This window comes from Schistocerca piceifrons, chromosome 4 (assembly GCF_021461385.2).
Source record: "Schistocerca piceifrons isolate TAMUIC-IGC-003096 chromosome 4, iqSchPice1.1, whole genome shotgun sequence".
Taxonomy (NCBI): Eukaryota; Metazoa; Arthropoda; class Insecta; order Orthoptera; family Acrididae; genus Schistocerca; species Schistocerca piceifrons.
The window spans coordinates 479,908,342-479,929,188 of NC_060141.1; the positions used below are offsets into that span (position 1 = coordinate 479,908,342).

Here is a 20,847-nt window from a genome sequence, read left to right on the forward strand (position 1 = left end):
GTTCCCTTTGTATTGCTACACTCACTCTGACACAGCCCGCACTACGCTCTAAACCAGAGTGGATCACGTGATGGGCGTGGACGTGGTGTGCGCCTCATAGGCTGTGGTTGTATGTATATATTCTTCTCCAATCGTGTCCACTTCTCAGGACCATTTTTATTTGCCCCACCCTGTATATGGGGAAAACTCATGAAAAATAATAACATATTTCATATTCCTTTACCCAACGGCCTTGCCGCAGTGGTAACGCCGGTTCCCGTTAGATCACCGAAGTTAAGCGCCGTCGGGCTGGGCTAGCACTTGGATGGGTGACCATCCGGTCTGTCGAGCGCTGTTGGCAAGTTTGATGCCCTCAGCCCTTGTGAGGCAAACTGAGGAGCTACTTGATTGAGAAGTAGCGGCTCCGGTCTCGGAAACTGACATACGGCCGGTAGAGCGGTGTGCTGACCATATGCCCCTCCATATCCGCATCCAGTGACGCCCAAGGCTGAGGCTGACACGACGGCCAGTCGGTACCGTTGGGCCTTCATTGCCTGTTCGAGAGGAGTTTAGTTTAGTTTTATATTCATTTAGATATACTAAAAATATAAGAGAAATCGAACACTGAAACTAAGTTTTTTGTTTAGAAATTCATTACAACAAATCGAGCCCAAGGAACTTACGTGAGAATCGTCATGTTGTTTCAAGTCACCTACTGGGCGGTATTACAAAAGAAGCGCAAGTAAAAGTGAAACTGAACATACTTATTTCGAGGACGAAGGTTATTAACACATGCGAATGTCGACGGAAATGGCAGGATAATTACAGAAGCCACAAAAGTGAAGTGACTCAAACAATATTTAGGTAGTGAACTGACAAATCAGCCCAAATTCTCTGATCTGCCTGTATTATAATGTAAGTAAAAGCTTTAACTCTCTCTCATAGTTGTCGGGGGAATCAGATGTGTTTCCGCATCGAGAAAGCGTAAGAGTCCATTGTTGTTCAGCAATCTTTACATGACAACAATCTGTGTTTACTGCTGAGCAAACCAAGTTAGATAAGTCGCTCTGCACTTATTGTAGCCGTCATTGTTGTTGCCTCTGTTGCTGTTGTCGTCCCTACTGAAGCCACAGAGAAGGATCTCAATGTCACCACAATTATTATCATCACAGACTAGGAACTTTCATCCTGACGGCGCCTGTTTGTCAACCTAGGCGCCTTGCCACCATAGTCACTACTGCCGCTCACTCCACTGACTCTGTGCCGAGCCAATCATGACCACACAACAGTTGCAACTTTTCTGTGGGAAGGACTCCTGCAATCTGACGAAGAAGCAAAAAGAAATCACAGCGTAAACGAACAATCACACTGTGTATACACAACCACATCATCTCCTACGACCACTCTTGCATCTTCGTTTCCACCCATTAACATTCCACCATTAACTTTCTTCCTCAGTACACTACATTTACAGACTCTGCGTCAGTACACTACATGTACCAGCTCTGCGTAATTTTCAACTCATTTGCCTACTACATCCTCAGCACCTTCGCCTTTCCCATCACCAACATTTTAGCCATTTTCAGCACCAACCCCCATCACAAATAACAGCACCAACTCGAGCACCAGCATCTACACCTTAAGCTCCCGTTACATGGGCAGCGAAGACATCATCATCATCGCGACCTGATAAAGTATACGGTACTTCTACTAAATGCCACCTGTCTTCCCGCAAACTAACATTCCTTTCAAACACCCCTCTCCACCCAACTAGCTCACTCATCACAATTTGCCTCCCCCTTCATCTATACTTTCCTGCTATCTCACCATAACTATGCTCTTGAACAAAACAGTTCCATTGAAACTGCACGTATTCAGAATTTCAAATCTCTCAGATCATACCCAGAGGTAATTCCATCCTAATCAAATCTACAGTTGCCTGCTTCCAACTTAATCTATTCAGTTACCACACTCCCTCTGATATCCACGACGTCCTCACCTCTGCGCATTATCTGCACCCAAAATAGTCCCATTCGTCCACTGCCCATCAAGACTCAGTGCTATGCTCACGGGTGTCAAACATGAGATCACAGAGGAAGAGGCTTTTTTACGGGAAATCAATTTCAACCCATACATTGATCTCTGAACTGATGTTGGCATAGGGACTAGTTGGCTGCCAAATGGTATAGGTCACAGAAATTAAACACGCTCTTATCATCACCAGACAAGCAGAGCTTTGTAACTTATAGTGACATTGGTCCTAGTCCAATAGTTCGCTGCCACTGAACGAATAATAGCTAGTAATAGCAAATACTCTGTTCAAGAATCACGAGAGGAGGAAGTGTACTTGGAAAAGTCCCGGAGATACGGGAAGATTTCAGTTGGATTACATCATGGTCAGACAGAGATTCCGAAATCAGATTCTGTATTGTAAGGTGCAGATATAGACTGAGATCATAAGGTAGTAGTGATGAAGATTACGCTGGAGTTTATGAGATTAGTCAGGAAGAATCAATAAACAAAGAACTGGGATACGGAAGTACTAAGGAATGACGAGATACGCTTGAAGTTCTCTAAGGCTGTAGATATAGCAATAAAGAATAGTATGGTTGAAGAGGAGTAGAGATCTCTAAAAAGGGCATCACAGAAGCTGGAAAGAAAAACATAGGTACAAGGAAGGTAATTGTGAAGAAACCTTGGGTAACAGAAGAAGTACTTCAGCTGGTCGATGAAGGAAGGAATTACAAAATGTTCCGGGCAATTTAGGAACATAGAAATACAAGCCGCTGAGAAATGAAATATATAGGAGGTCAGGGAAGCTAAGACGAAATGGCTGCATGAAAAATGTGAAGAAATCGAAAATGGTATGATAGTCGGAAGCACTGATTCAGCATATAGGAAAGCCAAAAAAACCTTCGGTGAAATTAAAAGCAAGGGTGGTAACATTAATAGTGCAATCGGAATTCCATTGTTAAATGCAGGAAAGAGGGTGCGTAGGTGGAAAGAGCGCGCTGAAGGCCTCTATGATGGGGAACATTCGTTTGATGTGATAGCAGAAGAAACAGGAGTCGATTTAGAAGAGATAGGGGATCCAGTATTAGAAACGGAAGTTAAGAGAGCTTTGGAGGACTTAAGACCAAAGAAAGGCAGAAGGGATCGATAACATTCCTTCAAAATTTCTAAAATCATTAGGGGAAGTGGCAACAAAACGACTATTCACGTTGGTGAGTAAAATATATGAGATCTGGCAATATACTGTCTGACTTTAGGAAAAATGTCATCCGCACAATCAGCGTAACAGTTTATGCATCCAAGCTGTTGACAAGAATAATATACAGAAGAATGGAGAAAAAAGTTGAGGATGTGTTAGATGACGATAAGTTTGGCTTCAGGAAAGGTATAGGCACAATAGAGGCAATTCCGAAGTTGCGGTTAATTATGGAAGCAAGCCTAAAGAAAAATCAAGACACGTTCATAGGATTTGTCGACCTGGAAATAGCGTTCGACAATGTGAAATGGTGCAAGATGGTCGAAATTTTGAGAAAAACAGGGGTAAACTATAGGCAAAGGCGGGTAATATACAATAGCTACAAGAACCAAGAGCGAATAATAAGAGTGGACGACAAGGAACGAAATTCTCGGATTAAAAAGTGTCTGAGACAGGGATGTAGTCTTTCGCCCCTATTGTTTAATCTGTACAACCTAGAAGCAATGATGGGAACGAAAGATAGGTTCAAGAGTGGAATTAAAATTCAAGGTGAAAGAATATCGATGATATGATTCGCTTTTTTTGCTACCCTGTCTGTTGAGTACAGAATATGAACTGAAGCTAAATCGAAGAAAGACGAAAATAATGAGAAGTAGCAGAAATAAGAACAGTGAGAAACTTAACATCGCGATTGGTGGTCACGAAGTAGATGAAGTTAAGGAATTCTGCTACCTTGGTAGCAAAATAACCAATAACGGATGGAGCAAGGAGGATATCAAAAGCAGATTAGCACTGGCAAAAAAGGTATTCCTGGCCAAGAGAAGTCTACTAGTATCAAACATAGGCTTTAATCTGAGGAAGACATTTCTGAGAATGTACGTTTGGAGCGCAGCATTGCCTGACAGTGAAATATGAACTGTGGGAAAACTGGAACAGGAAAGAATCGAAGCATTTGAGATGTGGTGTTACAGATGGATGTTGAAAATTAGGTGGGGTGATAGGGTAAGAAATGAGGAGGTTCTACGCAGAATCGGAGAAGAAAGGAATATTTGGCAAACACTGACAAGGAGAAGGGACAGGATGATAGGACATCTGTTAAGACATCAGGGACTGACTTCCATGGTACCAGAGGGAGCTGTAGAGGAAGACAGAGCTTGGAATACATCCAGCAGGTAATTGAGGACATAGGTTTCAAGTGTTCTGAGATGAAGAGATTGGCACAGGAGAGGAATTCGTGGCGGGCTGCATCAAACCAGTCAGAAGACTGGTAACTAAAAAAGAAAAGAAAAGAAATCGTCAATGTTTGTAAATAGTTATATGAATTACAACGCACAACAGTAAAAATGAACCAGACACTGGTCTTCTTCGTGTCATATTAAGGATCAGCTTACAGCGTTAAGATAAGAGGCATTCTTCGTAATATGCTTTTCCATAGTCATAGTCATAGACCTTTTTATAATCTAGAAAAGTTATCACATATTCCAAGCTTTTGATTTGCCTCATGTCTGTAACGTTCTTTAGGTTTAGAACATGGTAGACAAAATGTAAGGACGATAATAATTTTCGCATGATGTCTTACTGCCAAGTAACATAGCTCGATGAAACTGGGACCATAAGTAGAAATAACTGCTGCGGTGTAGTATGGAAAGAAACTAAAAGAAATACGCAATGAGACGAATAGAAATGACACATTTATTCAAAGACGATAATGACACTGAAATCGCCGCGATTTATGATGGTTCCCTGTAATTACAAAAGGTGAAGCATGGTTTTATGTGTGATCACTATGGACGGTAGTGCATGCTATGCAACGTGCCCCAGTCTGACAGCAGCTGGATGGTCGTTGCTGTATGTGGACGTGCTGCAGCCCGTCTCCCCAGTGCGTACCACACAAGCTCGATGGGGGAGGGAGGGGGGTTGGACAGGCCAGTCCATTCGCCGAGTATCCTTCCGTTCCAAGAGCTCCATCACCTGCGATGTTCGATGCAGTCGCGCACTGTCAGCCATAAAAATGAAGTCAGAGTTGAGTGCAACACTGAAACGACGGAAATGGGGCAGGCGTGTAGTGTCACAGTAACGTTGACTGGTGAGTATCTTGTTCAAAGACTTGAAGGTCAGCATGTCTATGTAGCATTATGCCTCCTCACATCATAACACCTGCACCACCAAAACGATCAAGTTCGTCAATATTCCTGGATTTGCTACGTGTTCCCAACTCTCGTCAAAGGAGGGTACAAACAGAATCATTACTCACTCTGGATCTGCTCTCATCCCAACACGTAACCCCAATCCACGGTGCTATTCCAGCCCCTGTGCTCTTGGCACTATCACAAACGGCGCAGTCCTGTTGAATGTGTTTGCCATTGCACGCGCTGTTTCACATGGGTCCCTTCTTGCCTGTTGCACAATGCAGCAGTCAACTGCTGCTGTATTTGACAATGGCACGGCAACTGCATGCGGATAGCCCCGACAACCATTATGTTGAGTTCCATAATGTGCAGCTCTCTGCGCAGGAATAGGAGACCCCTTGCAACATGCTCTTGCACTTTCACTCATTTCCAACGAGCAGTTAATACGTTATGGTACTTTATCTACCTCTTCCTTAAGCTTTAAAGAGCAGTGTATTTGCTCTGCACAAGACCTTCTCTTCCTAATACTTCTTGATATTCTTCCAGCTGTGGATTGAGTATTCATTTAACTCTCTTCAGAAGTACTGCAGACAAGACCTTATACGTTACGTTACTGGTAGAGGAAAAATCTTCTATAATTTTTAAGTTCTATGATTTTCTATTTTTCAGCAGTTAATGTATTAATACTGAGGATCCTTCTGATGGTAAACTGTTTTGTTGTCCAGATTATATTAATGATTTTTGTTAAATGTACATTAATGTTATCACTCGAGTGTTTCTATGAACCAGTAACTGTGTTTTAATCTCTTTAAATTTCGCGATTTTTAACTTCTTTTATGATTTCTCTGATTTCTTATGCTGTTGATGGTTTTGAGTCTGGTTGCATTTTCATTATGTTATTAAAATTAAAATCTCACTAAAATCCCTTATCTATAGTTACCTCACATCAATCATAGGCGTTATCATAGAACCACATATTATATATCATCATAGTGGCAGACAATTTATCATAGAATGTGTACAAATTGTCTATTTCAATGGCCACAGAGCAGTACCCAGGCTGCAGCCAGCCTGCCTCCATTATGGGCAATGTAAATAATTCGAAAAAATGTTTTCTGATTTTATGAACTTCCATGCCAGTTACCAATACTCTTATAAGGGTCTATAAATTAAAGACTGTATCAACTATTTATGTTCAGTTGTGTTCTTCAATTGAAAGAATGTTTTGCTGCAGCTTACACTACGCTGGAACAATGACTACATAATTACGTCTAAAACCATTGCTATTTCATGCACTGATGGCCAAAATACAGCCACACAGCGGTCATAAGTAAGTTCATGTACTGGTAGACAGTTAATCGTAGGTAGCACCAACACTTCATCAACTAATTTGGAAGACAACGCTTAAGACATGCATACAGAAATGCAGAAAATGTTCAAAATGTTCAAATGTGTGTGAAATCTTATGGGACTTAACTGCTAAGGTCATCAATCCCTAAGCTTACACATTACTTAACCTTAAATATCCTAAGGACAAACACACACACCCATGCCCGAGGGAGGACTCGAACCTCCGCCAGGATCAGCTGCACAGTCCATGACTGTAGCGCCTCAGACCGCTCGGCTAATCCCGCGCGGCTGTAAATGAAGAAATATGCAAATTATGTGCCCTGCTTATAAGACTGATATTACTGTACTCCGTTCCATCACAAATTTAAAGTTTTCTTAATTTTAATCCATACAAGCAACTGTACATAAAATTGCATCTGAGTTGCCTATTTATCATCACTACCAGGTGTTGTTATATATTTGCAAGTACGTTGTTGGACTTTTAAATAATAGATAGATAACAAAAACTACAGTTTCATATAACTGAAATCTAATACTATCATTGTTTTGATATAAATCCTTTATGCTATGCGTTTTACTTAAGGATACACTACTATTACATTTTTGGTTTTGTGTTCTATAAAGCAATCTGTATATACAAAGGGCGTTCAAAAAGTTTTGCACAGACGTCTCTATTTTTTTTTTATTTTTTTGCAGGAGAAGAATTAAATTTTTTGTGAACATACTTGGAACATTTAGCTATAAGTTGGTACATAGAAGTATTTTCTTTTTTTTACAGATGAGCCATAATGGATCATGAAGTAGATGTCAGGTTGCAACAATGGTCGGTGATGGAGTTCCACTTCAAGGCCGGCGAAGACTCTGCCACATCGATTCACAGGAAGTTGCTCCCTGTCTATGGGGAGGACACAGTGGATCGCTGCAGTATCCAGTGGTGGTTGCAGAGGTTTAAAAAAGGTGATTTCGTACTGGACAATCTACAATGCGGTAGACCATTGACGGTAGTGAGTGATGTGAATGAGACCATTGATCAAATCATCCAAAATGACAGATGTGTGACAACACAACAGCTTGCTGAAATGAGTCGTTTGTCAATGGGTAATGTGGTATCACTGGTATAGTAACTAGGGTACAGAAAAATCTGTGCATGTTGGGTGCCTAGATTATGAACAAGAGAAATGAAAACGACGAGGGAGAATGTGTGAGAGAGTTTCATGAAGACCTTTAGTGAAAAGTGAAAACAGTGTTTTGATGGTGTCATTACCCAGGATGAAACATGGTTGTTGCTGTCCGAACCTGTGAGCAAAACCCAATCCATGAAGTGGCGTCATCTGGGTTCCCCTTGGAAGAAGAAACCAAGACTTTCACGAACAACAGGCTGAAAGGTGATGGCCTTCTTCTTCTGGGATCAGTGTGGTATCATTTTCATTGACTTTTTGGAACCTGGCTCCACAGTTAATCGGGACCGTTACTGTTTGTCATTGGACAAGCTGCGACGTGCCATCAAGACCCACAGACCACAACTGCAGAGTCAGCTCATCAGACTACACCATGACAATGCCAAACCCCATACAGCCCTTATGACGGAGGAGAAAATCAGAAAAATGGGTTGGAAAATTGTTCCCCATTCTCCCTACAGTCCAGACTTGTCTTTGTCTGATTTTTACCTCTTTGGTCATCTGAAGGCCTCCCTGTGTGGTAAAACATTTGATAGTGAGAAAGACCTTATTACCTGTGTCAAGCAATGGTGTAAAACTCAATACCCAGAATTTTACCAAAGTGCATTTACGTCATGGAAAGAACGTTGGGTTAGATGTGTCACAGCTGATGGAGGCTACACTGAGTAGGCTTAATGTATAGCTAAATGCTCCAAGTATGTTTACAAAAAGTTCATTCTCCTCCCGCAAAAAATAAAAAAAATTAGAGACGACTGTGCAAAACTTTTTGAACGCCCTTTGTATCTGCTGTGGTACAGAACGATATATCTGCTACATATTAGTAACTATCGTTGTACTCAAAGGTATTATTTGTGAATAGCCCTTCTGCTGGCTTCACGAGATATGGTGTTATTGACTTTACTTAGAATGAGCTTAGTGCCAGCTGCTTCACTCGTGTAGATTGTATGGTGTGCACAGACTCTTTTTCTATTTCTTTAATCAAATTTTTATATCGTTTGCAAATTGCAACATCATCTAAGCTTTTCACACTAATTAAGGTCATAGAAGCATGGTCATTTCCAAATGTACTTCTCATAAAAACCTTGGAGTCCAAGGTTTTTGTTAATCAAACCTTTTATGTTCTTGTTGTGGTATTTCCATTGAAACTTTCATCGCTTAACACATATTACTTTATATCTAAGTGAGGAGTGAAATAGCAATTGTCGTAGAATAAACTTTAAAATACTTTTTAAAGTGCAAATATGCCATTTGAGGACCAGATTCTAATTCTTCGTTCTTTTCTTCCAGTATGTTTCTTCTTTCTTCACATCGTTCTGAACCAGTCTTTTTAGCTACCCTGCCTTGGAATACTTCAATTTTCAATACTTTTTCCTGAAAGGCTTCTCTGTTGTTTGTATCTTCTATTTTTGCATTGCATCTTTCTAAATCCTTTTTTACTTCGTTGACCCATCTTGTTGTGAGCATATTACCCCACAAATATTTGAAAATCTTATTAGTTAATCTACAGTCTTGCATTCGAAATATATGTCCAAAAAACATGAGTCTTCTTTTGTCATTACATTTGAAATATTTTGGTATATTTCAACATTACTGCTGTGTTTTGTGGTCCTAATATTTTCCTTAGAACTTGCATTTCTAAATTATGTAAATGGTAGCTTATCAGGCATTCACTTGCTTATAGGCATTCTGGCTTCACTACTGTGTTGGAATGCATTATTTTTGTATTTTTGGATGGGCATTTTTTATTGTAGATGTCTTTGGTGATACCATATGCTCTCCCAATTTTAAGCAACCTTTGGTTTTTTTTTGTAGAAATTCTGAAGCCAGTTCTGCTGGCTATTTCTTCCAGGAGATCTTTCCAAAGCATTTTCCAGGATTATCTCCCCTAGATATCTGAATTTTCTTACCCTCTCTAATTGGCCAATATCTGTTTTCAGAAATTTTGGAGCATCTCTAATGTTCGTTACAAATTTGGTTTTTTTTGTAGAAATTCTGAAGCCAGTTCTGCTGGCTATTTCTTCCAGGAGATTTATTTGTGTTACAGCAGATGCCACATTTTTGGAAAGTATAGCAAAATCATCTGCTAATGCAAGATAGTTGATTTCCATCTTTTCATTTCCTCTTCCTAACCTTTTAGGTGAGATGTTGAATTTTAAAGTTTTTCCTTTCAAATTATTACTATTTTCTGTAGTACAAAATTAAAAAGAGTTGGGGATAGGCCATCACCTTGTTGTGTGCCTGTTTTATTTTGATAGGCTGTGAAATTTCTCCTATAAAATTTACTTTACAGACTGTATCTGTAAGTGTTTCATGGATTAGGTTTGCCAGTTTAGAGTTAATGCCAAATTCTCAAATTATTTTATCTATAGTTCCTCTGTCAAAGGAATCAAAAGCCTTTTTGAAATCCACAAACATAACTACAGTATCCTTGGAATTAAATAATCTGTGGCGAATTATTTACTTGAGATTAAATATTTATTCTGAGCGTGACCTTCCTTTCCTAAACCACCTTTCTATTCATTACCTTTTTATGGAGTGGATGTATCAAGGCAAATTTCCATTCCTCTGGGATTTCTTCTGTTTTCCAGATGTCTCCAAAGTGTAAATTTAGCTCCTTTGCTATATTTGGCAAGCACCACTTCAAATGTTCAGCTGTAATAGAATCTTCTCCACTAGCTCTTTCGTTTTTGAGGGTCTTTATTATTTCTTGAAATTCTTCTGTAGTTGGTGGTGATTCTTCTTTACCTTTTTATTCATATCTGAGAATTCCAATTTATGACTTGATGCAGGAAAGTTCAGAACCTGATTAAAATATCTAGCTAGTATTTCACAATTTTCAGTATTGGTTCACCAAATTTTGCCATTTTCATCTTTGAACCATACATTTGGAGTTTGGTACCTGTGAGGTAATGTGCGAGTTGTGGCACCCTGAAAATATTCTAAGTTCATAGTCAGCATGGCCGAGCTGGGGCCTCTCGGCTGGTCGCAGCCCGGCAGCAACCACATGATGCCGAACGTAAGCTTAGCAACCGCGTGGTGATGCACAATGGCCGGTCCAGCCGCGAGGCTGGGAATTCCATGGTGATGCTGTGTTGATGAAGGAGACACACCAGGAGTGCCAAAGATGGCGGACTTTGTGAAACCTTAATGGCAGCCATTTCACAGTTTGTATAGAAATTAATAGTAGCCAGATGAATCGTGATACCACAAAAAGAAACATGTACATTACCATTATTTGCACAACAATTCTGATGGTGTAATCAGATCTTCAATATCTTTATTAGTTTAAAGTTTAATATCTGACGATAAATTATACAAGTAACACCCAGCATTGAATTTCCAAAATCTAAACGGTTCTTCAGATTTTGTCAATCGACAAGTCTTTAGAAAGCTATTAGTGTAAACCTAAATTGGTATAAATTACAGGCATGTAACGTGAATAGTACATGAGTTACTGGAGTTCAAAGTGGCCGATTACTATCGATTGCAGCAGGCCATAAGTACTCCACATTTACAATAAAACAAGAGCATCATGCTTATAAATATATTTATTCATCTATGTCTTTGTATCTGATATATACTATTCACGAAGAAATTGTTTAAATATTTACTGTGTTCTAGAAATCACAGAGACATTAGGCTACTGGCCTACCTTTTGTTGCTGTTCCTTTGATATATGTTTATTTAATTTGTTTGTGTATTTAATAATGTGTGTTAGAGCTTGTTTATGGTCCAGCCAAAGGAATATTTATTTAATTTCAAGCTGTTTAAACGTAAATCCAGAATTTTGTATGTGTTTCAATACATTTGTGAGTATATATTGGCTTGGAGAAATGACGGAATTGCTATCGCCAATCACAGCGCTTGTTACTAAGGGAGGCGACTACCGAAGTGAATGGAGGGGGGGTTATGAGGAGTTGGGGAGAAGACACGAGAGAGTCTGGGACAGTACGGCATGAGGTACACAACGTTGCAGGAAAGACTTGGAGAGTGTGGAGCGTTTTGCATGTGATCGCAGGAGACAGAAATACTTCGGAGTGCCAACTTGTGAACGTGTGAGATGTCTGTGGTTTCTACAGTGAAGACGTAATATGCGTTTAGAAGTGAATGTCTCATGAGCTATGTTGTTTGTCATTCATAACGAAGTATGTGAAGTAGGAATCTATTGTTTCCCTGTTATTCAACTTATATATATTTTTTTAATTGCTGGACCATCGACACCAATAAGTGTTTTGCAGAAATATACCACATTCTCAAAAGTACTTCTATTATCGTACTCATGATTTAAAGTCATTAAGATAGTACCCTCAGATTTTATTTAATTGCAATCTTTCATTTATAAATTTATGTGTTACTTTCATAATTCGTAATTGCCAAGTGATAGGAACTTTCGACCATTCGATTCATGTATATTCATATTATATACTATAGACTCAGCAGTATTTGGCCTGTAATGCGGCAACTAGGTATCCCAGCCTCTAGACAACAAAACCATCCAAAAATTTGAACTCTGAGTCTGTGGGTACATAGTTGAGGGCCACATCACCACACTTCATTTAATTTGAAAGACCGCAATTGGGGGCTCGTCCGGGATTTGTGCCCTACAAAGTGGTAATTCCTTTGTTCTCTGTTATTCAGTGTACTATGCAAAGCGGAAAAACCTTTTCAAAACCAGTAGAGATTTCTGTTGGGTGAACCTCTCCCAAAACACAATGTGAGATCATTTTTTCCCGCAAGTAGGTTTCTGGAAATAGTGAAATTACCCAGTAATTTTCAAAACTAACACACACTACTAATGATGTCCTAATCTTTCATGTTAAAGGCAATTTGCATGCGAGCTCAAAACCTAAATAAGTTGAGTGCAGGGAACAGTAGCGGTTAGCGCATTTAATGGACAGCGGCATCGGAGACGGTTGGAACACGCGGTAACCAGCAGCAGCTACATTTACATCAGGCGACTTCTCCAGTGATGGACACAGATCCAACAGCAGTATGATGGCAGCATCTCCGAGTACTCCAGTCTTCAATGTCAACTTCCACTACAACTGATGGCATCACCATGGCAGAGGGAATAATCTCAGATCAGATAAGTGCCTGTGCAAATAGTGAAATAGTGTTTTACTCTGAAGTTCAGGCTCCACTTATAGATCTTACAAATATAAAACAGTCACCTGAAAACGGAAGTGAGCTGTTAGTCTGAAATCAGAGCGCGAAAGTGTAACTAGTAGGAATTCAGGCAAGAGGAATGATTGTGGGGAAGATATGATGTCTCAGCTAATGCAAATGATCCAGGGATTGGGAAATAATATGAATACAATGGCAAATAATATCAGTGCAATTCAAACAGTTACAGAAACAACTCAGACTGGTATGGGTACAATGCAAACTGAAGTAGGTTCCGCTGTGAAAGAGGAATTGAAAAAATTATGGGTCACCTTGAAAAAGTAATTGATGATAATTTAGTATGTGTTAGAGTGGATATCGGCAAAATTACAGATGAAGTTGTAATAGTAAAATCTAAAATCGAATCAATGGGAAAAGATCTTGGGGAAAAAATGGATAAGATACAGACAGAACTTGGGGCCAAGGTAAGCGACTGTATAAAAGCATAAGATGCTCATAAAAGCGATGTAAATTTAGCAATTAGTGACATAGCCAGTCCTGTAGGTGAGGGGGAGAAAGAATTGGGCAACATTAAAGATAAAATAGACTCCAGTATTACTAGTGAAAACGAATTTAAAAAACAAATGCAACAGATAAAAAGTGATTTAAATTTGTTAGACTCTCAACAGGCCATGGCAGTTTTAAATCTCCCTTGGGCAAATACCAGATCTATGAGACGTTACACAGATGACGGAAGATATCACCCACTAAATTTCTTGGATGCGTGTAGGGACGCTTTTGTTCACAGCATGTCGGACGAAGCAAAAATAAAATACGTTAAACGGCATTTGGAGGGAGACGCACAGTCTTGGGCAAATGTTAAATGTCATTCATGTGAATCATACGAAGAGTTCAAAAAGTGTTTTTTGAATAAATTTTGGAGCGAGGCAAAACAAATGCGTATCCAAAATGAATTTTTAAACGGTCCAAGTTACAGGTACGGTAATGGGATGACGAGAGATTTTTGCAAGTGCGAACTTGGCAACCTTACGCATGTGATAAATCCGTTGGGGGTTTGAACGGAGATCACCACGTTAAAAAGGCGATTACCAAAAGATTTGCAGTGAGATCTCGTCCATAGTCCATGTGATTCTGTGGAATTTCTAGAATTTTTAGAAAAGTTAGAGGGAGCTTTGAAGTTCAAACCTCTGAGCAAACTGGGTGTAGTTATCAAAATGAGAATCCAAATATCACCAAAATAATAGTCGTGAGAGAAATCAAAGGAATTCTCAGGGAGATAGTAGCTGGAATGAGCAGAATGGTCGAAGAACGAACAGGAGTATTAGCTTCCCTGAATGGGTTCTGAGTAAATAACGCAGATTTGACGGGAGAAATTTGCACAAAGTGCAATCATGTAACAACCAGTCAGGAAACTGATGTTCATCACATCTCAGGTCCGGGGATGGCAATCTAAACAGGTGATGAAAAGGACTGGAGATAATGGTAATGGTAGAAATGTTGATAGGTTTGGAAAAAGGCAACAAATAAGCAATATGGAGTATGTTAAAGAGGAAGGCGATATAGGTGGCCCTTTCGATAAAAGCAGGCGCGAACAGCGGGAGCGTAGACTCATGAGAGATTTAAGTAAAAGTAATGGGAATAAATTTGTGGGGAATGATGAAAGTTATGAATGTGTAATGAATGAGTATGTGAATGGTGATAAATGGAAAGATTCAATGGTTCAGAAAGAAGTTAAAGAGAAGATGAATTTTGTGAAAGCAAATTGCGTTGAGAGTTCTGAAGAGGTATTAGCAAACAGTAGCAATTGCAGTAAGGAAGGTGTTTTTAGAAGCAAATATTTGTGAGTCAGCGAAAAGCGTCGATTTTAGTGAAGGCGGCGTAGCTTTGGTCTCACCAGCTGCAAGTGAGGGTGATTGTGTTTTGGTGGAAAGTGTCAATGATACAAAGGGAGGCTTAGCATTGGTCTCACCAGCAGTTGAAGTTAAAAATGTATCCATGGAGGTAGATGATATCTGTTTAAAGGAACAGAGTAATGGTAATTTATGTAATAATGTAAAAGCTACTGATATTGATACTTTGGAGGAAGGAATTTACGCATTTCTAGTCACGAATGAATATGAAACTAAACTTATTGATGAATGTGTGAATATAAAACGTTTGTCAGAGTGTGAAAGTGAGAAGGTATGTAAAATAGGATCGGTGGTTAATCTGGATGAAAGGTGTGTAGAAATGGCAGTGTGTGCTGATTTTTGTCTGATCACAGTGGAATGTAGCAAGTCTGGAAGTCCCAAAAATATACAACAAGGTAGCAGCAATTTGTGAAATGTAGCAGTGGAGGATAATTTTGTGTACGATTCATGTAAAGTTAATTTGTCGACGGAGGAAAGTAAGGTTTCTGATGTGAATTTTTGTAGTGATTTAAATGGTGTATCAGCAGACTAGGTCGCTGAGATGAATATTTATGGTGATGATGGCTTTGGCATCGATGTATTATTTCAAGAAGATAAAGTGTTTTACAGTGAACTGATGTGCAGTTTTGTTGAAGCTGCAAGTGTTGATAAATTGGAGGGGAAAAACAGTAAAGTTATGCATTCTGTGGGTAGTGAATCAGCGAAATGTGTGGAAGAACTAACAGAAAATTTAGAGAGGGCTGAAGTAAATAGTGCAGATGGGGATAGTTTGTGTAACGAAGTTCGTGCAAATTGGAATATGAAGGAGGAGTGTGGTTCTAGTGAGACTGATTGGTGTTGGTATGGTAGAACGTTACGGTTGTTGCTGTCGCATATGTGGAAACGAGAGAAGTTTAAAATTGCAAAGGGTAGATAGAGAAAGAGCAGAAGTGAAAAGCTGTTCTAATCTGTAATTAGTGGAAGTAATTTTGGAGGGATATTTTAGGTGTCTTACTTGGGGATTCATTAGTAATTTGTTACTTTATTGTGGCACTGTACATGTGCAAAAGGAGGAAGTTTAGGCACTGAGGGTGCATGGATGTCAGTGACCTCGTGAATTTAAGTAAAATATTTATTGATTTATGCTTTGTATAAGAGTGTGGCAAAGAATTTAGTGGTCAATTTGAAGGGTACTAAAATTGTAATTGTATGTGCATGGATTTTTTGTGCCACAAGAATTACTTACAAAACCACACATAAGTGAAAGTGCATTTAAAAATTTTATTTCTTGTCCAAAAAAAATTGATTATGCAAAACTCAAATGCAGGCATTTATATAATATGCCGTTTCATTCATAATTTGTGTTAGTTTATTTCGAAATTCATGTTTGTTTGTGCATAACTGAAATGCAGGCATTTAATTAATATGCCATTTCGTTCATAATTTGTGTTAGTTTAAGTTATTTCAAAATTTGTACTGCTCCCGCACCACTACAAAGATCTTGTAAACACTATTGGCCTAACATTTAATCATTTAACTCTGTTCTTTGAAATTTGTTTTATATGTGCTCGTATGAACTGAAGGGTGCTAATCTTGAACATTCTGGCAAGCCAGAATATTGATAAGTGGAGCTGTGTGAGGTAACGGGCAAGTCGTGGCGCCCTGAAAATATTCAAAGTTAGGAAATGGCATGGCCGAGCTGGGGCCTCTCGGCTGGTCGCAGCCCGGCAGCAACCACATGATGCCGAACGTAAGCTTGGCAACCGCGTGGTGATGCACAATGGCTGGTCCAGCCGCGAGGCTGGGGATTTCATGGTGATGCTGTGTTGATGAAGGAGACACACCAGGAGTGCCAAAGATGGCGGACTTTGTGAAACCTTAATGGCAGCCATTTCACAGTTTGTATAGAAATTAATAGTAGCCAGATGAATCATGATACCTCAAAAAGAAACATGTACATTACCATTATTTGCATGATGATTCTGATGATGTAATCAGATCTTCAATATATTTATTAGTTTAAAGTTTAGTATCCGACGATAAATTATACAAGTAACACCCAGCAATGAATTTACAAAATCTAAACGGTACTTCAGATTTTGTGGATCAACAAGTCTTTAGAAAGCTATTAGTGTAAACCTAAATTGGTATAAATTACAGGCATGTAACTTGAATAGTACATGAGTTATTGGAGGTCAAAGTGGCCGATTACTATCAATCGTGTCAGGCCGTAAGTACTCCACAGTTACACGAAAAAACGGTAGCATCATGCTTATAAATATATTTATTCATCTTTGTCTTTGTATCTGATATATACTATTCATGAAGAAATTGTTTAAATATTTACTGTGTTCTAGAAATCACAGAGACATTAGGCTATTGGCCTACCTTTTGTTGCTGTTCCTTTGATATATGTTTGTTTAATTTGTTTGTGTATTTAATAATGTGTGTTAGAGCTTGTTTATGGTCCAGCCAAAGGAATATTTATTTAATTTTAACTTGTTTAAATGTAAATCCAGAGTTTTGTATGTGTTTCAATATGTTCGTGAGTATACGTTGACTTGGAGACAAGACGGAATCACTATTAGCAAGCTACTAAGGGAGGCGACTACCGAAGTAAATGGAGGGGGAGTTCTGAGGAATTTGGGAGAAGACACGAGAGAGTCTGGGACAGTACGGCATGAGGTCACATGGTCGCAGCATGATCGCAGGAGATAGAAATTAGAAATACTTCGGAGTGCCAACTTGTGAACGTGTGAGATTTCTGTGGTTTCTACAGTGAAGACGTAGTATACATTTAGAAGTGAATGTCTCACGAGCTATGTTGTCGTTCATGACTAAGTATGTGAAGTAGGAATCTATTGTTTCCCTGTTATTCAACTTATATTTTTTTTTAATTGCTGGACCATCAACACCAATAAGTATTTTGCAGAAATATACCGCATTCTCAAAAGTACTTCTACTATCGTACTCATCTTTTAAAGTCATTAAGATAGTACCTGCAGATTTTATTTAATTACAATCTTTCATTTATAAATTTATTGTTACTTTCATAATTCGCAATTGCTGACTGATAGGAACTTTCGACCATTTGATTAATGTATATTCCTATTGTATACTGTAGACTTAGCAGTATTTGGCCTGTAATGTGGCAACTATGTACGTCAGCCCCTAGACAATGAAACCAGCCAAAACTTTTAATATTTCAACTCTGGGTCTGTGGGCATGTAGTTGAGGGCCACATCACCACACTTCATTTAATCTGAAAGCCCACATATTAGGCAAGGAACACTTCAAAAGTTCAGCTGTAATAAAATCTTCTCCACTCGCTTTGTTGTTTTTGAGTGTGTTTATGACTTCTTGAATTTCTTCTGTAGTTGGTGTTAAATCTTCTTTTACCTCTTTATTAATATCTGAAATTCCAATTTATGACTTGATACAGGACAGTTCAGAAGCTGATGAAAATATCTTGCTAGTATTTCACAATTTTCAATATTGCTTAACCCAATTTTGCAGTTTTCATCTTTGAAACAGACATTTGGAGTTTGGTAATTTGTTCTTAAAAGTTTGATAAGAGTCATGAGTGTCATATTTTACAATTTTTTTGTTTATTTCCATACGTTTATCCTTTTCAAAGGCCTGTTTCATATTTCTGAATAACCTGGCTGTTTACTTTCTTTGTCTAAATTGATCAAAATCTTCAATTTTCTTTGAGCATTTCCATTTTTCAACTTTTCAGTTCTGCTATGGCTTCTTTGTATATTTCATTCCACCATATTTTACTTTTGTTTTTTTTTATTGACCCAAATACGAGAGGTGTTTTTTAAAGTCAGTTCCATTTTGAAATTAAAAAAAAGACATGCTATTTTATTTTTACATGAAAGCCTGTACCTTATTCTACTTTTCTACATAATTTCCGTCAATATTGAGGCACTTGTCATAACGTTGTACCAGTTTTTGAACATCCTCCTTATAGAAGTATGCTGCCTGACTTGTTAACCACTGGATCACCAGTTTTGACTTCATAATCGTCTTGAAGATGCTGACCGCACAGGTCTTTCTTCATGATGAAACATGGGTGGCCTATGTCACACCAGAATCAGAGCAACAGGCCATGGAATGGTGGCATTCAGATTCACCCAGAAAAGGGAGGTACAAGCTAACAATTTCTGCCCAGAAAATTATCTGCACGGTTTTTTGGGACAGAAAAGGAGTATTGCTTGCGGAATTTGTGCCTCATAATGAGACAGTCAATGCAGCAGCTTACTGCAAGACACTGCACAATCTGCGCCGTTCAATTCAGAACAAAAGACATGGCAAGTTGAGCAAGGGCATCGTTTTACTGCAAAACAATGCCCGTCCGCATGTGGCGAATCAGACCAAAGATCTCATCACATCTTTTCAATGGGAAACTCTAGATCATCCTCCGTACAGCCCCATCTTGCGCCAAGTGACTACCATCTGTTCCTGCACTTGAAGAAACACCTGGGCAGTCAGCATCTTCATGACAAAGTCAAAACAGTGGTGATGGAGTGGTTAACAAGTCAGGCAACAGACTTCTATGAGGAGGGTATTCAAAAACTGGTACAATGTTATGACAAGTGCCTCAATGTTGATGGAAATTATGCAGAAAAGTAGATTAAGGTAGAGGCTTTCATGTAAAAATACAATTATTGAGATATCTTAGCACGTTTTTTAATTCCAAAATGGTACTTACTTAAAAAACATGCCTCGTATTTCCTGTGCAGCGTTATTAATTGCTTTAGATATTTCTTTCCAGTTACCATGTTTAGCCACTTTAATTTTGTCTTGACAGTTCTTAACTGATTCTTTTGTCATAGTAAGTCTGTCTGTGCTATACTTTATTAACCTTTGTGACTTTTTGTTCTTTATTATGTAGGAGTTTAACTTTAATTTTAGAGAGGTAATGATCTGAATGAAATTCACCATTCCTTACTGCTTTCACATTCGTAATTTCCATTGTACTTTTTTGCGAAATGGCCACATGATGTAATTGAAATTCTCCCAACAGTGGGTTGAAAGATATCCACGTTTCAGCTTTTCTTGGGAGTTTTCTAAAGAAGGTTAACATTACTTTTTATTTAATACAACGAAATATTAAAAAAAGAAATTCATCCCCCTTAGGAGTTGAACCTCCAAGAACAGTGAAACATGACTTTTTAAAATTTGTAACAGAGAAGTCCAATACAAATTTTCGTATATTTAGCTTTGAAAATGCTTTCAGAACGAAATATTTTCATTAAAATTTTCACCCTTTATTTCACTCCCATATGGGTTGAATTTCCAGAAACACTGAAACACGTATTTTTTTATTTCCAACTCAGAAGTCAAATACCAATTTTCATAGACATAGCTATAAAATTGCTTCAGTAGGTCTTTAATAACAATTTATTTTCAAAAAAGTTTTCATCCACTATTTTAAACCCTTAGTGGTTGAATTTCCAATGCTGCTGAAACACGTATTTTTTAAATTTATAACTGGGAAACCAAATACCAATTTTTCATAGTCCTAGTCCAAAATTCCCTTAATAGCGATATGCTTTCATTGTCTATTTCACCCCTGTAGGAGTGGAATTTTGGACAGTACTCCTTAAGCGATGCCAACAGTATAAGAGCCACACCCCTCTCCAAAGTTCAAGCTTCTATCCTTAGCAGTTTGAGCTGGGCGATGATGAGACTGTGAATCAGTCTGACCCTGTTTCACCCCCGAAAACAATGAAAAGCGTTATTTTTTTAACTTCTAACTGAGAAGCCACATTTAAATTTTCCTAGCTTTTGCTTTAAAAATGTTTTCATAATAAATATTTTCATAAAAAAATCTCATCCCCTGTTTCACCACCAAAGAGGTTCTATTTCCAGAACACTGAAACACGTATTTTTTTATTTATAACTAAAAATTCAAATGCTAATGTTTGTAGACGTAGCTTTAAAATACTTTAGTAATTCTTTACTAATGATATATTTTCAAA

General features: G+C 38.5%; 1 pseudogene; it reads left to right on the forward strand.

Annotated features, from left to right (window-relative positions):
* Nucleotides 1–222: 222 nt before the first annotated feature.
* Nucleotides 223–340, forward strand: LOC124797086 (annotated as a pseudogene).
* The last annotated feature ends 20,507 nt before the right edge of the window (nt 341–20,847 follow it).